This window comes from Hylobates moloch, unplaced genomic scaffold (genome assembly GCF_009828535.3).
Source record: "Hylobates moloch isolate HMO894 unplaced genomic scaffold, HMol_V3 SCAFFOLD_21, whole genome shotgun sequence".
In the NCBI taxonomy this organism is placed as follows: domain Eukaryota; kingdom Metazoa; phylum Chordata; class Mammalia; order Primates; family Hylobatidae; genus Hylobates; species Hylobates moloch.
Genome location: NW_026652296.1, coordinates 17,328,566 through 17,340,312, shown reverse-complemented (window position 1 = coordinate 17,340,312; position 11,747 = coordinate 17,328,566). Strand labels below are relative to the sequence as shown.

The window sequence follows — 11,747 nt, the reverse complement described above, 5'->3', positions numbered from 1 at the left end:
ACTGTGAGAAAGTAAATCTCTGCTGTTTAAGCCACCCAGTTTATGGTATTTTGTTATAGCAGCCCAAGAAGGTGAAGATAACATTCCTGGGGGCCAGGTGCAATGGCTCACCCCTGTAATCCCAGCACTTTGGGAGGCCAAGGCAGCAGATCACTTGAGGTCAGGAGTTTAAGACCATCCTGGCGGACACAGTGAAATGTTGTCTCTACTAAAAATACAAAAATTAGCCACGTATGGTGGTGGACATCTGTAGTCCCAGCTACTTGAGAGGCTGAGGTAAGAGAATCACTTGAACCCGGGAGATGGAGGTTGCAGTGAGCTGAGATTGTGCCACTGCACTCCAGTCTAGGCGGTAGAGGAAGACTTTGTCTAAAATAAATAAATACATAAAATAGCACTCCTGGGCACTGCAGCACACACAGGAGGGGAACATTTATTATCTTCCCTGTTTTAAAGAAACATAATATTTGTCAGATACCCACAAACTACAGCTCAAGGCAGTTCACTGTTTCAACATTAGCTTGTGCTACATCGCTTTCAGTGACATATCTTTGAAAAGCTGGGTTTTCTGTAGTTACAGTTATAAAAAGCAAACATCACATGAAAATCAATGTAGAACAGAAAATGAGGGAAGCAACATCCAATCTGATTCAAGTTTTGAGAAGCTGTGCAGTGCCCAACGGGCACATACATCCCATGACTATGTCATTCTGGTTGAGATGGAAGAAAAGTATTTTTTGTTTCAATTTATGTGAGTTATTTTTTCAAACAACGACTCAGCTGTTAGGGCATAAAGAGTTGTAAGTTGTTTGCACCTAATTACTTAATAAACAAAACTATTAGGTATTTCTCTAGGCCTTGGGGCACCATGAAAAAGTTACTAAGACACTGAAGGCATTGGGAACAGAGAAACCGTGGGAGTCCCTGTGTTAGGCATTTTACTTCATCTATCTGGGCCTCAGCTTTCCTATATATAAACTGGAGGCCAGGCATGATGGCTCACTCCTGTAATCCCAGCACTTTGGGAGGCCAAGGTGGGTGGATCACCTGAGGTCAGGAGCTTGAGACCAGCCAGGCCAACATGGTGAAACCCCATCTCTACTAAAAATACAAAAATTAGCCGAGCGTGGTGGCGGACACCTGTAATCCCAGATACTTGAGGGACTGAGACAGGAGAATCGCTTGAACCCAGGAGGCGGACATTGCAGGGAGCCGATATCACACCATTGCACTCCAGCCTGGAAGACAAGAGTGAAACTCCATCTCAAAACAAAAAAAAAAAACAAACTAACTAACAAAAACTGGAGATAATAAGTATATATCACAAGGTTATTGATAGGATGAATTAAGTGAAGATATATGCGGTATTTAGAATGGTACCTAGTGCATAATAACAGCTGCATATATGTGGTTATTACTACACAGAAAGGCCAAATTGGTAGTTGGAATTATCATAGGGAAAATGTCTAAAATGCAGCAAAGAACAATTTTCCAACATTCTCTTTTTTATTAATAATTTAATTACCATATACCAAGTACTTTGACATGCATTACAAAGAGCACTGGACTGGGAGTCATAAGATGTGTTCCAGCCACAGTTCAGCCTTGAAACCTTGAGCAAGGCACTCCCTCCCCCTAAGCCTCAGTTTCCACATCAGTATATCATATGTGCGGTGGTAACCATGGGTTTTGTGGGACAGGGTTAAGACTCTTTCTTCAACTGTGCAAACACCAAAGGGACCAGGCCACCGATGGGGAAGTTCCTCCTATACTATAAACAGGGAAAATCTTAAGCAGTCGTTAATATTTTGAAATTGATCTGCTAATTAGAAACTCTCTTTGGGCTGGGCATGGTGGCTCACATCTGTAATCCCAGCATTGGGAGGCTGACGCAAGACGGTCGCTTGAGCACCGGAGTTCAAGACCAGCCTGGGCAACATGGTAAAACCCCATTTCTATAAAAGAAAAATGAAAAAATATATATATGTTAAGAAACTGTCTTTATCAGCTCATTGGGATAAGTTTCTCTCGACTCTGGAGGTCACTGAAGGAATGAGTTTCTCGGCTTCCTCTGAGTCAAAGGTAATGAAGCCAGTCAGGGTTCCAAAATCACTGGCTTCGAACTGAACCAGACCTTTCACTAAATTAGACCATCTCAGAATGTGTCAAAATAGTGAGGTTTTTGCCAGCTGTATAATCAGTTCCGTATTCAATTTCTTAAATAGAGATTTGTTGATAAACCAACCTACCATTTTTAAAATGTAGTTTTGCCTTCAAAAAAAAAAATAAAGACTTTCTTTTAAAAAAAGATCTCAGTTTTCATCAGATCAAATTTCCTTTGCCATTTGCCTCTAGGGTTCCTAGGAATTCTGATTTTTTTAATGCCGAGTTTACTCCTTTATATTAGATCGTCATTGAAATGGACCTCATTCCCATAGAGGGGTGATTATGGGTTTATTCCTTTTACAAGGCTGGTGGCTGACAGAAGGGATACTGCTGGTAGCTTCAAGGAAATGTGTTTTATAAAACGAGGGCTGAGATTGTTATAAAGCTGATTTTGGCATGTTTTTCTAACTTAAAAAAATGAAAATGGAAAAATGGTTTCTCTCAGATGAAGGGTTCTGTGTGTATACACAGGATTTCAAAATCTAAAGCCCCCCATAATAGAAATAAAGATTAGTGTCACTCCCTGACCTCCACTTCCCATTCTCCAGGCCAGCCAGGTCTGTCTCTAAGCCTGGAGCAGAAAGCAGAGCTACCCATGGCTCCCAGATTCTCCCTGACGGCACATAGCATTTGGATGTGAGAATATTCAGACTCACCCCAACAAAACAAATGAGTACCTTTGAGCTTTTAAAAAAAATCACCTTGGCCAGGTGCAGTGGCTCACACCTTTAATCCCAACATTTTAGGATGCCAAGGCAGGAGTATAGTTTGAGCCCAGGAGTTGAAGACCAACCTGGGCAACATAGCCAGACCATGTCTCTACTAAAAAGACAAAATAATAGCCAGGCGTGATGGCCTGAGCCTGTAGTCTCAGCTACTCAGGAGGCTGAGGTGGGAGGATCATCTGAGCTGCGGAGGTCGAGGCTGCAGTGAGCCATGATCGTGCCACCACACTCCAGGCTAGAACCTGGGTGACAGACTGAGACCTTGTCTCAAAAGAAAAAAAAATCACCTTGTCTCATCCTTGAAACTGATTCCATGACCTCAGAGACACCTTTGGTAGAAAAATCAGGAAAGGTCTCCCATAGTTAAGAGTTAGGACCCAGACCATCCTTCCCATGTAGCTTCTAGAGCCAGATGGTCCGGGTTCAAATCCTGGCTCTGCCACTAGCCAGCTGTGTGACTTTGAGCAAGTCACTTAACCTTTCTGTGCTTTGCTTTTCTCATATGCCAAGTGGAAGTAACAATTAAGAATCAAATGACTTAGTATTTGTAAAAGTTCTTACTGTAAGAGCTAGTGTGCATTATTGGATGAAAGCAAGCGGCTGGGGTTTTGTCTTATGTCTGGCCAACAGATGGTCGTCCTCCTCTCCCAGCCTGCGCCTCGGAGTGATCCACGCCCCCAGTGAGCTCACTGCCCACTTCCTAACTTTCACCCACTCCTGCCTTCCGCCCCAGAGAAAAGTCTGTTCAGGCCTTGACATTGCTCAACAACTCTGATTTTTCCTAGTCCATCCTTTTGCCGTCTTCATGGAGACAGTGTCAGACCTGCCTCTCCCACCAAATCTCTGAGCCTCACTCACACTTGGCTTCTGTCCTTCTTCACAGAGAAAATAATGCTGTCAAACAGAAAACCCACAAGCTCCTTCCATGCCTCTCACTCTGTCCTGCTCCTGACCATGCCTCCTTTCTCCCCTACTCTCCTTCTTACCAGAGTGGAGGAGGTCCCATCCCTCCACCATCTGAGGTTGGCTGCCATCCCCAGTGGGGCCTGCCAGTGCAGTTGTGCAGGTTGTGCACTGCACAAGGGCACCTAGCCAAGGTGTCAGTAGAAACTAAAATCCAACCAATTTGTGCTTTCCAAATCCTTTATCCCAGCAGGAGATACCCAGACATGTGTGCTTTTTCTAAATCATCCACCGAGAAGGGCCCATTTTTCAAATTTAAGCAGACAATTTTTTTTTTTTTTTTGAGACGGAGTTTTGCTTTTGTCATCCAGGCTGGAGTGCAATGGTATGATCTCGGCTCACTGCAACCTCCGCCTCCCGGGTTTAAGCAATTCTCCTGTCTCAGTCTCCCACGTAGCTGAGATTACAGGCACTGTCACCACGCCCAGCTAATTTTTGTAATTTTAGTAGAGATGGGGTTTCGCCATGTTGGCTAGGCTGGTCTCGAACTCCTGGCCTCAGGTGATCCACCCACCTCGGCCTCCCAAAGTGCTGTGATTACAGGCATGAGCCACTGCGCCCGGCTAAGCAGATATCTTATAGGCAAGTGGAGATCGTGCCCCCTGAGCTCAAAACCTCAGATAGCCCTGTTCTTTCAGAGCCTCTATCACACTGTCACCTCTTTATTAGCCTCTCTTTTATCAGCTTCTACCTTCAGTCTCAGAGCTGTCATGAGCAGAGGATGACATGAAGGAAAAGCAGCCAACACTTGAAATGGTGCAAAGAAATTACCATGTATCCTTCAGTGCTGGGTGTTGCAAGTCAGATGCCTCCCCCGTTATCTGATTCTGCAAGAACTGAGCTGTCCAATACGGTAGCCACTAGCCACGTGCAGTTACTAAACATAAAACATGGGTACTCAAAATCGAGCTGTGCTGTTAAGTACAAAACACACACTGGATTTCAAAGACTTAGTAAGAAAAAAAATGTTAAATATTTAATTAAGGCCGGGCACAGTGGCTCATGCCTGTAATCCTAGCACTTTGGGAGGCCAAGGTGAGAGGGTCACTTGAGCCCAGGAGCTCAAGAGCAGCCTGGGCAACAGTGCAGGGCCCCATCTCTACAAAAATTTATTTTAAAAATTAACTGAACATGGTGGTGCATGCCTGTAGTCCCAGCTACTTAGGAGGCTGAAGTGGGAGGATGGCTTGAGCCCACGTCAAGGCTACTGTGACCCACCTGGGCAACAGAGTGAGACCTGCCTCAAAAAAGAATTTTCATTAACAATTCTTATATCACATGTTTCTAGGGCTATCATAACAAAGTAGCACAAACAGCGTGGCTTAAAACAACAGAAATTTATTGTCTCACAACTCTGGAAGCTAGAAGTCCAAAATCAAGGCGCCAGCAAACCCATGCTCCCTCTGAAACCTAGAAGGGGGAACCGTTGCCTGCCTATTTCTAGCTTCTGTTGGTGGCCATCAATTCATGGTGTTCCTTGGCTTGTAGCTGCCTCACACGTGCCTCTGTCGTCGCTCGGTGCTCTCCCTGTGCTGTCACATAGCATCGTCTTAGAAGGATTCCCATCACCATAGATTAAGCGCCCATCCTACTCCAGTATGACCTGATCTTAACTAATTACATTTGCAACAACCCTATTTCCAAATAGGGTCATATTCTAAAGTACTGAAAGTGAGGATTTTAACATGTATTTTGGGGAAACACAATTAAACCCACAACACATGTGTTTTGTTTTATTTTGTTTTGTTTTGAGACGGAGTCTCTGTCACCCAGGCTGGAGTGCAGCGCGGCTCACGGCAGCCTCCGCCTCCTGGGTTCAAGCAATTGTCCTGCCTCAGCCTCCCGAGTAGCTGGAATTACAGATGTGCACCACCACGCCCAGATAATTTTTGTATTTTTAGTAGAGACAGGGTTTCACCATTTTGGCCAGGCTGGTATCGAACTCCTGACCTCAAGTAATCTGCCTGCCTCAACCTCCCAAAGTGCTGAGTCACCTCACCCGGCCCCACAACACTTGTTTAAATGATACTATTTGAATACATTGAGTGAAATTAAATACAGTGATTGATTGCATTTGAGGCTTACATTACATGTCTATTGGGTGGCACCGCTCTAGGGCTGTGTACTGTGGTTTGACTTGTTATTTACTATTGATTAGGGTAGCTTACAACTCTGAAAAAGAAAAGTGTTAATCCATAGAAAACCAATAGCAACCAATAAACTTTATCCTGTAGAGATGCAAATGAAAAGATCATAACCCAAAGTTTCTGGATTTCTTCTGTATGTACTTTAGCAGTCTTATTCCAACATTCTTTCTCTTTCTATTTTTTTTTTTATTATACTTTAAGTTCTAGGGTACATGTGCACAACGCGCAGGTTTGTTACATATGTATACATGTGCCGTTTTGGTGTGCTGCACCCATTAACTCATCATTTAGCACTAGGTATATCTCCTAATGCTATCCCTCCCCCCTCCCTCCACCCCACAACAGGCCCCAGTATGTGATATTCCCCTTCCTGTGTCCAAGTGTTCTCATTGTTCAGTTCCCACCTATGAGTGAGAACATGTGGCGTTTGGTTTTTTGTCCTTGCGATAGTTTGCTGAGAATGATGGTTTCCAGCTTCATCCATGTCCCTACAAAGGACATGAACTCATCCTTTTTTATGGCTGGATAGTATTCCATGGTGTATATGTGCCACATTTTCTTAATCCGGTCTATCATTGATGGACATTTGGGTTGGTTCCAAGTCTTTGCTATTGTGAATAGTGCCGCAATAAACATACATGTGCACGTGTCTTTATAGTAGCGTGATGTACAATCCTTTGGGTATATACCCAGTAATGGGATGGCTGGGTCAAATGGTAATTCTAGTTCTAGATCCTTGAGGAATCGCCACACTGTCTTTCACAGTGGTTGAACTAGTTTACAGTCCCACCAACAGTGTAAAAGTGTTCCTATTTCTCCACATCCTCTCCAGCACCTGTTGTTTCCTGGTGTGAGATGGTATCTCATTGTGGTTTTGATTTACATTTCTCTGATGGCCAGTGATGATGAGCATTTCTTCATGTGTCTGTTGGCTGCATAAATGTCTTCTTTTGAGAAGTGTCTGTTCATATCCTTTGCCCACTTGTTGATGGGGTTGTTTTTTTTTGTTTGTTTTTGTTTTTTTTTTTTGTAAATTTGTGTAAGTTCTTTGTAGATTCTGGATATTAGCCCTTTGTCAGATGAGTAGATTGCAAAAATTTTCTCCCATTCTGTAGGTTGCCTGTTCACTCTGATGGTAGTTTCTTTTGCTGTGCAGAAGCTCTTTAGTTTAATTAGATCCCATTTGTCAATTTTGGCTTTTGTTGCCATTGCTTTTGGTGTTTTAGACATGAAGTCCTTGCCCCTGCCCATGTCCTGAATGATATTGCCTAGGTTTTCTTCTAGGGTTTTTATGGTTTTAGGTCTAACATTTAAGTCTTTAATCCATCTTGAATTAATTTTTGTATAAGGTGTAAGGAAGGGATCCATTTTCAGCTTTCTACATATGGCTGGCCAGTTTTCCCAGCACCATTTATTAAATAGGGAATCCTTTCCCCATTTCTTGTTTTCGTCAGGTTTGTCAAAGATCAGATGGTTGTAGATGTGTGGTATTATTTCTGAGGGCTCTGTTCTGTTCCATTGGTCTATATCTGTTTTGGTACCAGCACCACGCTGTTTTGGTTAGCCTTGTAGTATAGTTTGAAGTCAGGTAGCGTGATGCCTCCAGCTTTGTTCTTTTGGCTTAGGATTGACTTGGCAATGCGGGCTCTTTTTTGGTTCCACATGAACTTTAAAGTAGTTTTTTCCAATTCTGTGATAAAGTCACTGGTAGCTTGATGGGGATGGCATTGAATCTATAAATTACCTTGGGCAGTATGGCCATTTTCACAATATTGATTCTTCCTATCCATGAGTATGGAATGTTCTTCCATTTGTTTGTGTCCTCTTTTATTTCCTTGAGCAGTGGTTTGTAGTTCTCCTTGAAGAGGTCCTTCAGGTCCCTTGTAAGTTGGATTCCTAGGTATTTTATCCTCTTTGAAGCAATTGTGAATTGGAGTTCACTCATGATTTGGCTCTCTGTTTGTCTGTTATTGGTGTATAAGAATGCTTGTGATTTTTGCACATTGATTTTGTATCCTGAGACTTTGCTGAAGTTGCTTATCAGCTTAAGGAGATTTTGGGCTGAGACGATGGGGTTTTCTAAATATACAATCATGTCATCTGTAAACGGGGACAATTTGACTTCCTCTTTTCCTAATTGAATACCCTTTATTTCTTTCTCCTGCCTGATTGCCCTGGCCAGAACTTCCATCACTATGTTGAACAGGAGTGGTGAGAGAGGGCATCCCTGTCTTGTGCCCATTTTCAAAGGGAATGCTTCCAGTTTTTGCCCATTCAGTATGATATTGGCTGTGGGTTTGTCATAAATAGCCCTTATTATTTTGAGATACGTCCCATCAATACCTAATGTATTGAGAGTTTAGCATGAAGGGTTGTTGAATTTTGTCAAAGGCCTTTTCTGCATCTATTGATATAATCATGTGGTTTTAGTCTTTGGTTCTGTTTATATGCTGGATTACATTTATTGATTTGCATATGTTGAACCAGCCTTGCATCCCAGGGATGAAGCCCACTTGATCATGCTGGATAAGCTTTTCGATGTGCTGCTGGATTCGGTTTTCCAGTATTTTACTGAGGATTTTTGCATCGATGTTCATCAGGGATATTGGTCTAAAATTCTCTGTTTTTGTCGTGTTTCTGCCAGGCTTTGGTATCAGGATGATGCTGGCCTCATAAAATGAGTTAGGGAGGATTCTCTCTTTTTCTATTGATTGGAATAGTTTCAGAAGGAATGGTACCAGCTCCTCTTTGTATCTCTGGTAGAATTCGACTGTGAATCCGTCTGGTCCTGGACTTTTTTTGGTTGGTAGGCTATTAATTATTGCCTCAATTTCAGAGCCTGTTGTTGGTCTATTCAGGGATTCAACTTCTTCCTGGTTTAGTCTTGGGAGGGTGTATGTGTCCAGGAATTTATCCATTTCTTCTAGATTTTCTAGTTTATTTGCGTAGAGGTGTTTATAGTATTCTCTGATGGTAGTTTGTACTTCTGTGGGATCGGTGGTGATATCCCCTTTATCATTTTTTATTGTGGCTATTTGATTCTTCTCTCTTTTCTTCTTTATTAGTCTTGCTAGCGGTCTATGAATTTTGTTGATCTTTTCAAAAAACCAGCTCCTGGATTCACTGATTTTTTGAAGGGTTTTTTGTGCCTCTATCTCCTTCAGTTCAGGTACACCTGAAGATAAGAAACAGACTATGTGAACTAAAAGATGGTTGCTGCTTCACTTCGGCCCTCCAAATCTCCCACAAGAACCTCTCTTGGCTGGGCGCAGTGGCTCACACCTGTAATCCCAGCACTTTGGGAGGCCGAGGCGGACAGATCACTTGAGGTCAAAAGATTGAGACTATCCTGGCCAACACATTGAAACCCCGTCTCTACTAAAAATAAAAAAATTAGCTGGCCATGGTGGTGCATGCCTGTAATCCCAGCTACTCAGGAGGCTGAGGCAGGAGAATCACTTGAACCCGGGAGGTGGAGGTTGCAGTGAGCCAAGATCGCGCCACTGCACTCCAGCCTGGGCGACAGAGTGAGACTCCATCTCAAAAAAAAAAAAGAACCTCTCTTGTGTCCCACCCTAACAAGAAATGTATAGGTAACAAAGTTTGTAAAATGTAGTTCATCCTAGCCAAATTCACATATTTTAAAGCCACTATACTAGCTAAGGCTAAAAGAACAGAACAGATTTTTTAGTCCCGTCTTCTCTGGAAGACTTCCAGTCAATGCCTAAGCAAGGTAGTATCAAAGGCTTAGTCATTGCTGCCCAATGAGGGAATTCCCTTAGTAGGCAATTTTTGCTCCAGAGCTCCCCCATCAGGCTGGCAGAAATAGTATTAAGAATTCATGGCCAGGCGTGGTGGCTCACGCTTGTAATCCCAGCACTTTGGGAGGCCGAGGCGGGCGGATCACGAGGTCAGGAGATCAAGACCATGGTGAAACCCCGTCTCTACTAAAAAAATACAAAAAAATTAGCCGGGCATGGTGGCGGGCGCTTGTAGTCCCAGCTACTCGGAGAGGCTGAGGCAGGAGAATGGAGGGAGAATGGCGTGAACCCGGGAGGCGGAGCTTGCAGTGAGCCGAGATTGCGCCATTGCACTCCAGCCTGGGCGACAGAGCGAGACTCCGTCTTAAAAAAAAAAAAAAAAAAAAAAAGAATTCGTTGTGAGGTGACAGCTCCCCTGCTCAATCCTGCTTCTTCCCATTTTCTTTCACAGGTGTCACTCCACAATAAATCTTTTGTATTTCTAACTCTGGCTTAGCATCTGCATCTCAGAAATTCCAACAAACATAAAATAATTTTAAAGCAACCATTATAACTATACTCAAGGACTGCAAATATGCTTCAAATAAATGAATAAATAGAAATTTTCAACAGATAAATAGAAACTACAAAAAGAATCAAATGAACATGCTAGAATTTAAAAATTCAATATCTGGATTTTTTAAAGTTCACTGGATAGGCTTAACAAGAGACGAGAGGTGACAGAGAGCCAACAAACTTGAAGACAGGTCAATAGAAATATCCCACCTGTCCTCACTTCGGCAGTACATATACTAAAATTGGAACGATACAGAGAGGATTAGCATGGCCCTGCAAAAGGATGATATGCCAATTCATGAAGCATTAGAAAATAATTTTTAAATTTTTTAAAAAAAGAAATATCCTAGCTGAAGAATAGAAAAATAAAAAATGGTGAAATTTCAGTGACCTATGGAGCAATATCAAAAGTTTTAACTTGGTATCATTGGAGTCCTTGAAGGCAAGAAGAGATTGGGACAAAAAAGTTTTGTGGGCTGGGCGCAGTGGCTCACGCCTATATTTCCAGCACTTTGGGAGGCCAAGGCGGGTAGATCACCTGAGGTCAGGAGTTCAAGACCAGTCTGACCAACATGGTGAAATGCCGTCTTTACTAAAAACATAAAAAATTAGCCAAGCATGGTGGTGCATGCCTGTAATCCCAATCTCAGCTACTTGGGAGGCTGAGGCAGGAGAATCTCTTGAACCCAGGAGGCAGAAGTTGCAGTGAGCCAAGACCATGCCACTGCACTCCAGCTTGGGCAACAAGAGTGAAATTCCGTCTCAAAAAAAAAAAAAGTTTTGTGAAGAAATAATGGTCAAATTTTTAGTGCAAGTTATAAATTTATACAGTCAAGAAATTCAACAAACCCCAAGCAGGAAAAAATACAAAGAAAACCACATATAGATACATCATACCAAACTGCTGAACACCAAAGATAAAGAAAATATCATGATATCAGCCAGAGAAAATTTACGTAATACATAACGGGGAACAATGATTTGAATGACTTCTGACTTCACGTCAGAAATAATAGAGAACAAAAGACAACAGAAAAACAACTTTAAGCCTAGGCAACATGGTGAAACCCCGCTTTTACAGAAAAAAATACAAAAATTAGCCAGCGTGGTGGTGCACACCTGTGCCTCCAGCTAATAGCCTCCCAGCTATTTGGGAGGCTGAGGCAGTAGGATCACTTGAGCCCAGGAAGTTGAGGCTGCAGTGAGCCATGATCACACCACTGCACTCCAGCCTGGGTGACAAAGTGAGACCCTATATCCAAAAGAAAAGAAAAACAACTTAAATTGTCAACCCAGAATTCTATATCCACTAAAATATACCTGAAAATGAATGTGTTGCTATGTAACAATTACCACAACCTAGTGGTTTTTAAATATGCACATTATCTCACAGTTTCTGTAGATTAGAAGTCAGAGCCAGGAATCGGTTC

General features: G+C 42.6%; 1 non-coding gene across 1 annotated transcript; it reads left to right on the top strand.

Moving 5' to 3' along the window:
- The first annotated feature begins 10,529 nt into the window (after window positions 1-10,529).
- Window positions 10,530-10,635, top strand: LOC116461598 (U6 spliceosomal RNA). The gene has a single exon (XR_004246130.1). It is a non-coding gene; the product is annotated as a U6 spliceosomal RNA (small nuclear RNA).
- The last annotated feature ends 1,112 nt before the right edge of the window (window positions 10,636-11,747 follow it).